This window comes from Phragmites australis, chromosome 20 (genome assembly GCF_958298935.1).
Source record: "Phragmites australis chromosome 20, lpPhrAust1.1, whole genome shotgun sequence".
Lineage (NCBI taxonomy): Eukaryota > Viridiplantae > Streptophyta > Magnoliopsida > Poales > Poaceae > Phragmites > Phragmites australis.
The window spans coordinates 25,054,164-25,063,714 of NC_084940.1; the positions used below are offsets into that span (position 1 = coordinate 25,054,164).

Here is a 9,551-nt window from a genome sequence, read left to right on the forward strand (position 1 = left end):
AGCAACGTGCTTGGATTTTCTTCTATCAGATACTCAGATTTGAGATCCGGATAGACATGGTACCTTCTTATGTATAATGCACCATATTTAACTTGATCTGTGAGCAGTGGATCTCCCTCTTAGGGAGGTTGGAGTGCCGCTACTATTCCGCGGGATGCAAGGCTGACCTTGACGTCCATTGCCCATGTTGGGTAGTTGTGACCATCGAGTGCGAGTATATCGAACCTTTGTTAGTCATCTTGACCTACATAAATTTAAACCATAGACTTGAATTACATAGTGTATATCTCAAATTATGTAGCTAACACGTTGAAGATAATCATCAAATAGGGTGTAGATCTCGCTATAGTAGAAGGCATTATCTGACATTTGTCGGTAGATGCCTATGTTCCTATTACCTTGTGTTAAGCTAAGTATAATATTTGGAAGAGCACATTGAAGGTAGTCATGTTGTCAAGATGACAAAATGTAGACCTCACGGTAATGATGGATAATTTGCAAATTTGCAGTAGATACATATCCCCATTACCTTGTGTTTCACAAATATTAAATTGAGGTAATCACTTAATTTGATTTTGCATTGTAATTCTATTTGAATTAAGTACTTTTGGGCATAAAAGCTCTTTGGGATTAATTAAGGTGGATAATCTTGCAAGAAAATAAATCTTAATTGCAAAATTAAAGTGGTCGTAAATATAATTGCATGTTATAGGTATTGCATGAAGCAAACACATTGAATAGTGCACAATTTCTAGAAAAACAGGGTCTGGAATGTTAAATGACAACAGTAAACAGTACCGAATGTAATTATAGTAAACATCAAGGGCCTAAACATGAAAAGTACTTAATACACAGTACTAGTAGTTGGACCATCTTCCAAATTGTGAGAAACCTGGGGTGATTTCTGCAGAATGGTCTATGGCCTCTGTAGATGGCGCTGGCGCATGGGGCCAGGCAACCTGGGTCGAAGCCTAAGCAGCCTTTCAGTTTGTGCGCCCGAGCGTGGAGAGGGAGTTAGGCCGTAGCATGGGCCTGGGTCAGCGCGGCCTTTTCGCTGGCCCAGAGGAGGGGCGCACGTGCAGCGTATAAGGGTGGTGCGGCTCAGCGGTTAGGGTTTCACCCCACCCCGCCTGCCATGCCTCGCTCGCCACGCCACCGCACCACCTCCTTTGCTCCACCTACGCGTCGTTGCGCCGCCTCGCCTTTTAGAGTGGGGTGTATTCCTTCCCGTTGGAGGAGGAGAACGGGTCGCCTATGTCACCATCGATGTGGGGCCCGAAGCCGAAGCCTAAGGGCGGCGGGGTCCAAGATCCTGGGCAAAGGTCGGGCCGGTGGTTCGCCACCGTGGTCGCAAAGCAATAGAGGACGCGACCAGCCATCGTTGAGGTCCCTTCGCGTGCGGGAGTGGTGAGGATAGGGCCTGCACCACATGGAGAATAGGCACCCGAGGTGGATCCAATCGCCCGATCATTGAAGAAGGGGGGTAACCCACGGTGAGCTGCCATAGTACCGCTCGGGTTAACCGAGGGCGTTGGTGTGACTTCACGGGTTGCCAACGTGACTCACGCCGGAGCGGGTGTGCCGCTGCTGATGTAGCACACCACTGTGGTGGCAAGTCGGCCAGGACTACTTGGGCCTGGTGCTGTCGAAGTGGTCGGCGCATGTGTCAGTGAAGGGAGCGTCGATTCTACATCGACGGAACGACGACCTCCTGTGGTGGCGGTGATGCCGAGCGGGTCATCAGCCTGAATGTGAATAGCACAAGGCTGTGGTGCGAACAAAAGCCAAGGGCAAGAGGAGGAGCATCATCACCGGGCGTAGTCAGGATTGGAGGATGGCTTGAGCTAGCATGGTTCCTCACCATTGTAGAATAGCGAGGCATATGCATGCCACGACAACCACATCCGTGGGAGTGGCAACCATGGTGGCTGCGATCCATAGGAGCGCCGTGGCGACGCCAACCACTATTCCGATGAGGACGATGGTGACAACGGCATGCCTGGCGTAGGACACGAAGAAGAGCGGCGACAATCGAAGATAAGCCCATCCTTGCCATGTCTCACCTTCTTTGATTTATTGATGGAGGCCTTCGTGCCTCCTGTTCTTGTGTTGATCGCTTATTGGAGATTCTCGTGCTGATAACATATTGAAACTAAGATTGCAATATAAAGTAGAGAGACAACAATGATTTGAACTCATTCTTTCATTGATGATTGTTAGATACTTATACATGTTGGAGGGGTGTCCATTCGTGGAGACATCCCTCCCAAACGGACACCCATTCGATCAGAACAACCGTACGGGAGTAACACTCGATGGTTAGGCGAAGATCATTTGATTTCTAACACTGTCATTCATATTTTTCGCATGATTTGTGCCTATGGTGCTTTTGGTTTGTAAGTTGTAACTTTATATGGTCGTTTGCAGTAGGGCTATTCTTTCACTAGTGTCAAACCTGAGCAGCTTCACTGATATGAAAGAAAATCACTAAACTCCGAAAATAGCAACTCTGTATGTGGAACAAGGATGACAAAGATTGTGATGTTAAGCTGGTTATACTGTAGATAGTACAATGAGGTAAATTTGTTGGAGTTTTGTAGGATTGAAATGTTACTACTGCGTCTTGCAAAACAGTCTTGTTCGTTAAAATGCCACTTGAAAAAACAATGTTCTGGTTTAACATGTGAATTAGCACCAACTGTTTCCAGCGTTGAGTAGGCTTAAAACTCTGTCTGTTGCTCATTTATATACTGAAAAATAACGTGACTGCTGCGTATGAAGCGAAACCTGGAGAGATGCAAAAGTGAATCCAGTCTGCTTAACCAACTGTTTTTTCGATTAAGGAAGATTTTATTGATCTTAGAAAATTACATTTAGGTGATACAATAGTTCTAAGAACTCTCCCGGCCTTTCCAAAAAATGCACACAGCCAAAAAAGAAAAGACAAAAGACAGTTGCTTAACCAACTGTATGGGAGGTCAAAGTTATTTTAGGTTACTGTAAAGCTTTTGTTGAGCTGTAGGCGTTGCGTAGCTAACATTACTTCTCCGTCTCTCGCGAATTGAAGGTTTAATGTGCATAGGATCAGCGAACTCATTGATCCAACCACCGCAAGATGGGACGAGGAACTTGTTAAGCAGACTTTCCATGCAGACGATGTGGAGATCATTCTATCAATTCCACTTTGTGATGATATGGAGGACTCTGTGGCATGGCATTTTGATTCTAAGGCTTATTAAGCGTGAAGTCAGCTTACAAAGTTTGCATTGACAGTGAACAAACCGGCCATGGTCCACATTCCAACAATGGGATGCTCCTTCCCTTGGAAGAAAATTTGGGAAATGCAATGCCCAAACAAAGTCAAAATGTTTGCTTGGCGGTCGGCACACAATAGTCTACCCCTTCGACAGAAGATAGAGAGGAGAGGGATTGAATTGGACACTCAATGCCCGTGATTTTACAGGATGGCGGTCATTTGTTTTTCAAATGCAAATTTTCCCGGACTGTCTGGAGTGAACTGCTATGGAAAGGTCATAGATTGGCACTTGCAGCATTGCCATCTCCAAAGGAAGTTCTACGCTATATCTGGGATCGGCCTGATGATCAACAAACTCTGTTAACCACCCTGCTCTGGGTGCTCTGGACTGAAAGAAATGGTGTTAATGCAGGCGACAGTACCAAACCTGATAGCCTGGTGTGTTTTCAGGCTCAGAGATATGCTAGGACCGAGCACCAAACTTCACAGCCGGCTCAAAAATGGCAGCGTCCTGCTGATGGCTATCTGAAGATTAATGTGGATGGGAGTTTTCGAGCCAATTCAAGCTCTGGCGGCTGGGGCTTCATCATCCGGGACAGCCTAGGTGAAGCAGTAGCCTCTGGAGCAGGGAACATCGTTCATGTTTCTGAACCTGTACAAGCTGAAGCGGAAGCGTGTCTGCAGGCGTTGCGTTATGCTTCTGATGCTGGAATGGCACATGCGGAACTGGAGACTGATGCCGAAGTGGTGAAGATAGCGCTTGGTTCTTCGACATTTGATTATGCGCCGTGTGGTACTTTGTTTAGAGCGATCAAATTTGTGATGTATACTTGCTTTTCGGATGTCAGAGTCCGGCATGTTTCTCGAGTCTGTAACTCTGTAGCCCACTCGCTAGCTAGCATGGGTAGTGAGTTAGGGCCGGGTGGTGTTCTTATCTGGCCGGATTCTGTCCCCTGTGATGTAAAATTTCTGGTGACTGATGACTTGAGATCAGCCTGAAGTTAGTGGAAGTCTTACCATTTCAAAAAATAAAAATAAAAAATGGACGTATAAAAGATGGGCAGGTGATTGGTAATCGTGTATTCTATTCTGAACCGAGAACGGACTGACATTATTGTAGTTCTGTGTAACAGAAGTTATGTTCAGTTCAGGAATTTTGATACCAGTTTTCGGCAAGTTGGTTCGCCCTTTTGAAGTTTTGAGTGCTTGCAATCGGGAGTTGGACTGAACTCAAACTTTTGTTTGTTCGAACTCGAAGTGGTTTTTCGGCACAAGCGCTGGACAGCTTCTGTAATGTCAAACACTGAACAAACTCGACAAGCGTGGCCTAGCCATTCCGGCACACACGCAGTTGTTACTGTAAATGTGCATTTTCACCAATTGTTCCGTTACACAGGAATAGAGCACAAAGAAACACATCAATAATCCTTGGTCCCGGTGTAGGAACCGTTCTTTTACGTTCTGCTAATCGCCAGTCGAACTAAAAAAAAAAAAATACACTCACATGCAACGGAAAACAGAAGTAAGCAGCAGCATGTCAGATGATATTTTTCGCATTTCACAGGGGGAAAACATCCAGGCAAACTGCCGCTCATCTCAGGCAGCTTACAATCTAGCAGCTTAGGCCAAAAGGTAAAAGCAACCGTGCTACCTGCCTACCTCATAGCACCAGCATCACTACAAGATTATCCAGTCATGACTGAGTACCAATTCTCAAAAGTAACCGTGAGACGTTATGTTACAGACATCACAGACGGGTTTCTCCAGTTAACAGATGCCAAGTCGGGGATATGGAAGTTGCGTTTGAAGCATTCGCCTACTGCCACTTGCAGCCCTGTTCATCTTCTCCTTGACTAGACTGCAATGTAAGGGCGGCTGAGAGTTATCAACAATTCCAGATAACCATCAAACCAAATTTTGCTCTTCTAGGAAATACTAACAAATGAAAAGCTTTGCATGATTCATTCTCTGGATCTAAAGCCATACAGGCCTTGGCTGCTAGTAAAGCGATCTCGTCATCATTCTGTGACACATTAAAGTAGTTACCATTAGAAAATGGCAAGAGTGGTACCCTTCTGATCTGTACTCCAGGATTGAAGTAGACAATAATAACCCACCTGTTTGAACATCCCCATACCAATATAATGAATTGCTTCAGCATTACACTCCAGAAATGTAGACCTCAACCCATACATGATCAAAATTGAACAGAGGCTATGATACCAATCCCAGTGCTCTGTGTCCATGTCCACATGCAATGCCTATGGAAAGAGAAAAGGAATCGGAAATAGAACATAAAACCACCAAAACTAAAAATTCGTCTTACCTTGCAGATAAGATCTGTGGCCAGATAATTCTTAAATTCTAGCTCTCGAAGCAATCTTTTCTTCAAAACATCCACTCAGATTTCTCTCTCTACACGATTCTGAAGCAAAAACACAAATCAAACATACATTCATAGTCCAGCAGGGAAAAGAAAACAGACTGCATAAACACATAACCATACCTTTTCTTTGAACTGCTCACTGTTGACATATTGAATCATGCCCTCTACAGACCATTCAACTCCAGGAATTTCATTCGTATGAATCAACAAGGTCTTGACCACATTTTTCCAACCCCTTTTTGCAGCACAGACAATAGGTAGCTCCTCATATAGTATATCCTATATTATATTAAAAGGTAAGTGTCATAAGAAACTGAAAATACAGTTTGTCACTGCAGGCAGAAGAATGAAAAAAATAAAGAGGCATGGAGTTTGACACAAAGCGATGTTCAAAGTTCAAACCAGAGTCTACATGTTTACCATCCTTTCATACATCAAAATGCCACCAGAACCAGAATAGAATGACCGCAACATGCACTACAAAAACTACTGACTACTCTCCAGAACTACCAGCTTTTGCATTGGAGGGTTCAGTCCTCTTGCATGGGAAGAGGTGGGCTTGACTACAGGGAGGAAGGGAGAGACCTTATCAAAAAAATTCGGGCTCACTTCACGCTTCAGAAGAATGTCAATGTGTTCCAGCGAACGTTCTTCAGAGTCAGAGTAGCAAATGACCTTGTACATCAAGTGTTTCGTATTTATATCAGCAGCCTACAAAATTGTAACTTTTTTGAGAAAAGGATAACGGACTATACACAAAACATTACCAGTGGTTGCAAATAATATAAACAAATGGTTTAAAAAATTGAATTACCTCAGCAAGATAATTGAAGCAATCAGTTGAAGCATAAAATGCTGCGGCGACAAGTTGGAGTACAAAATCCATACACCTCAGAATTTACTACCTATTTATCCGAAGAACTTGGTTAGGAACTGTTGATAGCAAAAAATAGCATGGCCAGATTTTTTGTATACACCGGATAGTCCGGTGATAAATGCCATGTCATCACCGGACTATCCGGTGCTTGTAGTTCGATTTCAGCCAGAAGACATGCTTTCTAGAAAAAATAGTCCGTTGAGGGCTCATTGAACGCCGGACTATCCGAAGAATGGGATGAGAATTTGGTGCAGCAAATCAGGTTCTCTGTATAAAATAGTCCAGCGAATGGATCCAGTGAAAACGCCGGACTATCTGGTATGTAGAAGGTCAATTTGCGCTGAAAACTTGCTCTCTGGAAGAAATAGTCCGATGGAGATTCCGGGGTATCACCGGACTATCTGGTGAGAAGAAGAAGGTTTTTAGCCGAAAAAACGTTCTTTGGTGAAAATTGTCCGGTGAGGTCTTTGGTGATCGCCGGATCATCCCGTGTGTTCAAAAGGAAAACTTTGCAAAAAAATTGTTCTTTGCAAATATTAGTTCGGTGAAGGTGTCTACTATACACCGGAGCATCCGGTGAGGGCAGGTGTGCTCTCTTGTCCAAAGTTGCTCTCTGCAAATATTGGTCCGGTGAGTATAAATGTGACGTTGGAATATCCGGTGTGTGTGTAAGACCGAGTTTTAGAGTTTCGGCTGAGTGAACTCACCGGATGGTCCGGTGTTCTGGAGTTTGTTCTCACCGGACCATCCGTTGTTCAGTCCGAAACTGAGTCGAAGCAAATTCGTGGATTTGTTCGGATCTCTTTCGCGTGTTTAGAGTTGGAATAGAGTCCTATTTTGATTCCCTAGGGTCAAGACCATACCCCCTTATAAATAGTCAAGGGGTGGCGGCCGATTGCATATCCATCAATCAATCGCATCTATTGCATCTACTTTTCAATTTTCCTTTACTTTCCTGCAATTTAGGGTTAGTTCTTCGTTGTTACTTCGAATCCCTATGGTTCGGGTGGCAGTTCTTTGTCTATTTACTTGTAAATCGTCTGGGCAGTGATTCCCATGGTTGCCGGTCGAAACCTTTGCTTGTTTGCTTGTAAACAAGTTGCGCGTTGCTACGAAAAGCAACAAGTATCCTTGATGGACCTGTGTTGGCAAGGTGTTTCCCAATTCCCCACCAACAAAAATTGGCGACTCCGCTGGGGAAAAAGTTTTTTTGGGCTATCTCTTGGCTGAATTCTGAAACCCTAGCCATGTCTACTTCGAAAATCGACAAAGACAACATCATAACAGCGCCCTACGATGAGTTGTCGGAAGAGGCACGTTTGGCGCTCGACGCCGATGTGGAACGACATCGGCAACAACTCCTTTCGCGCTATGTGAAGACTTGACAAGGCATGTTCAAGAAAGAAGACTCTCCACCGCCCGCCGACCAAGTTCAGGTAAAGCCCAATGTAGGTGATGTTCCTCATGCTTTGCAAGAATACATTGTGCATACGGTTGATCAGTCCTTAGGAGCTGTAGTGAGTAATAAAATTGATGCTTTAGCTCAGGGTTTAGATCTATCTCTTAATAGACGATGTGATTCTATAGCTTTTAACGTGAGGACAACATGCAAAACATTAATGACACATTGAAACAACCTTTGTCATTTGATGCTAGCGCTTCGAATCCTAATAACTATGGTAAATTTCAGGATGTCCCGTTTAGTTCATTGGCACAGTCTATGACACCACACCTATGCAACAAAACATGCCAATGCGACAAATTCAAAGCTGGACCAATGTGGGTTCGGCTAATGCGGCGACACCTCCGTTTAATACATTGAATACTAGTAAACCGGAGGTTTCATCATTGGTTTTTCTGGTTCCAAGCGTTTCATCTAGCATAACTAGTTCGTTTCCACACATAGCTAATAACTGAGCTACTGAAATTTCAGCAAGCACGCCGCTGGTTCCATACAATACCGTGGCATATAACACACCTCCCATACCTCCAAAAGGTACCGGCATCCTTTATGGTCAATTACCAGATACTTACTCCAATATGTCTCCACCAGATACTACACAGGCGTAGCCTATAGTGCCTCCGCAAAGCATTCCACAAAGAAGTACAAATCCTATTTGGCCCATGGCCGAACAACCTATGAGACATGAGAGCATTAGAGAGGAGATGGCTAGTCTTTTGAAGGAGCACTTTGGGGTAGATCCTAAAGGGAGGGCACGTGTTTATCGAAAGCCATATCCTGATTATTATGATACGATTCCATATCCCCGTGAGTTTAAGGTTCCTGATTTTGTCCAACTTTAATGGGGAGGATAGTAGAACCACAATGGAATGCATAGGGGAATTTCTTGCACAATGTGGTGAAGCCAGTAGTAGCAATGCTTGTCGTTTGTGTTTATTTCCTTTATCACTTTCCGGCAATGCATTTACTTGGTTTACTTCGCTTGCACCTAATTCTATTTATACATGGGTGCAACTTGAGCAAAAGTTTCATGAATACTTTTATACTAGAGACATGGAGTTGAGGTTAATTCTTTTGATATCGGTTACACAAAAGTATAATGAGTCTGTTTCTGAATACATTAGAAGATTTAGAGATACTAAAAATTGATGTTTCAATGTTTCGCTCTCCGATAGAGATCTAGCTGAGTTAGCTTTTGCTGGGTTGCTTGTACACATCAAAGAGAGGTTAGAGGGGCAAGAATTTTTAGATGTGAACGAAGTTTTGCAGGGGGCTCTGGCTCAAGAAATGATGCACGTTTGCCTGATCTTTCGAAGGTAATATGATAAGTCGATTAGTGGAGTTTCGACGTTGATGATCCAAACGCTCCAATCAGAACAGATCAAGAACCCTCGCAACCACTACACCACTACTCCATGGTTAACAACTGTGCCAAGACGCAGTTGACCTCGCCAAGAAGGCTTTTCCTGCAAGCGAATCGAGAACACAAGAAAGAACAGGTAGATGCAATCTGAGTATTGCTAATTACAAATGAAGCACTTGAGTTTGGGGTTCAACAAACTGATAAATG

At 44.0% G+C, this 9,551-nt stretch overlaps 1 long non-coding RNA gene across 1 annotated transcript; it reads right to left on the reverse strand.

Moving 5' to 3' along the window:
- Positions 1 to 4,802: 4,802 nt before the first annotated feature.
- LOC133901234 (uncharacterized) lies at positions 4,803 to 5,682 on the reverse strand. The gene is made up of 3 exons (XR_009906691.1): positions 5,583 to 5,682; positions 5,197 to 5,517; positions 4,803 to 5,114 (listed from the first exon to the last, which is right to left on the reverse strand). It is a non-coding gene; the product is annotated as an uncharacterized LOC133901234 (long non-coding RNA).
- Positions 5,683 to 9,551: the final 3,869 nt, after the last annotated feature.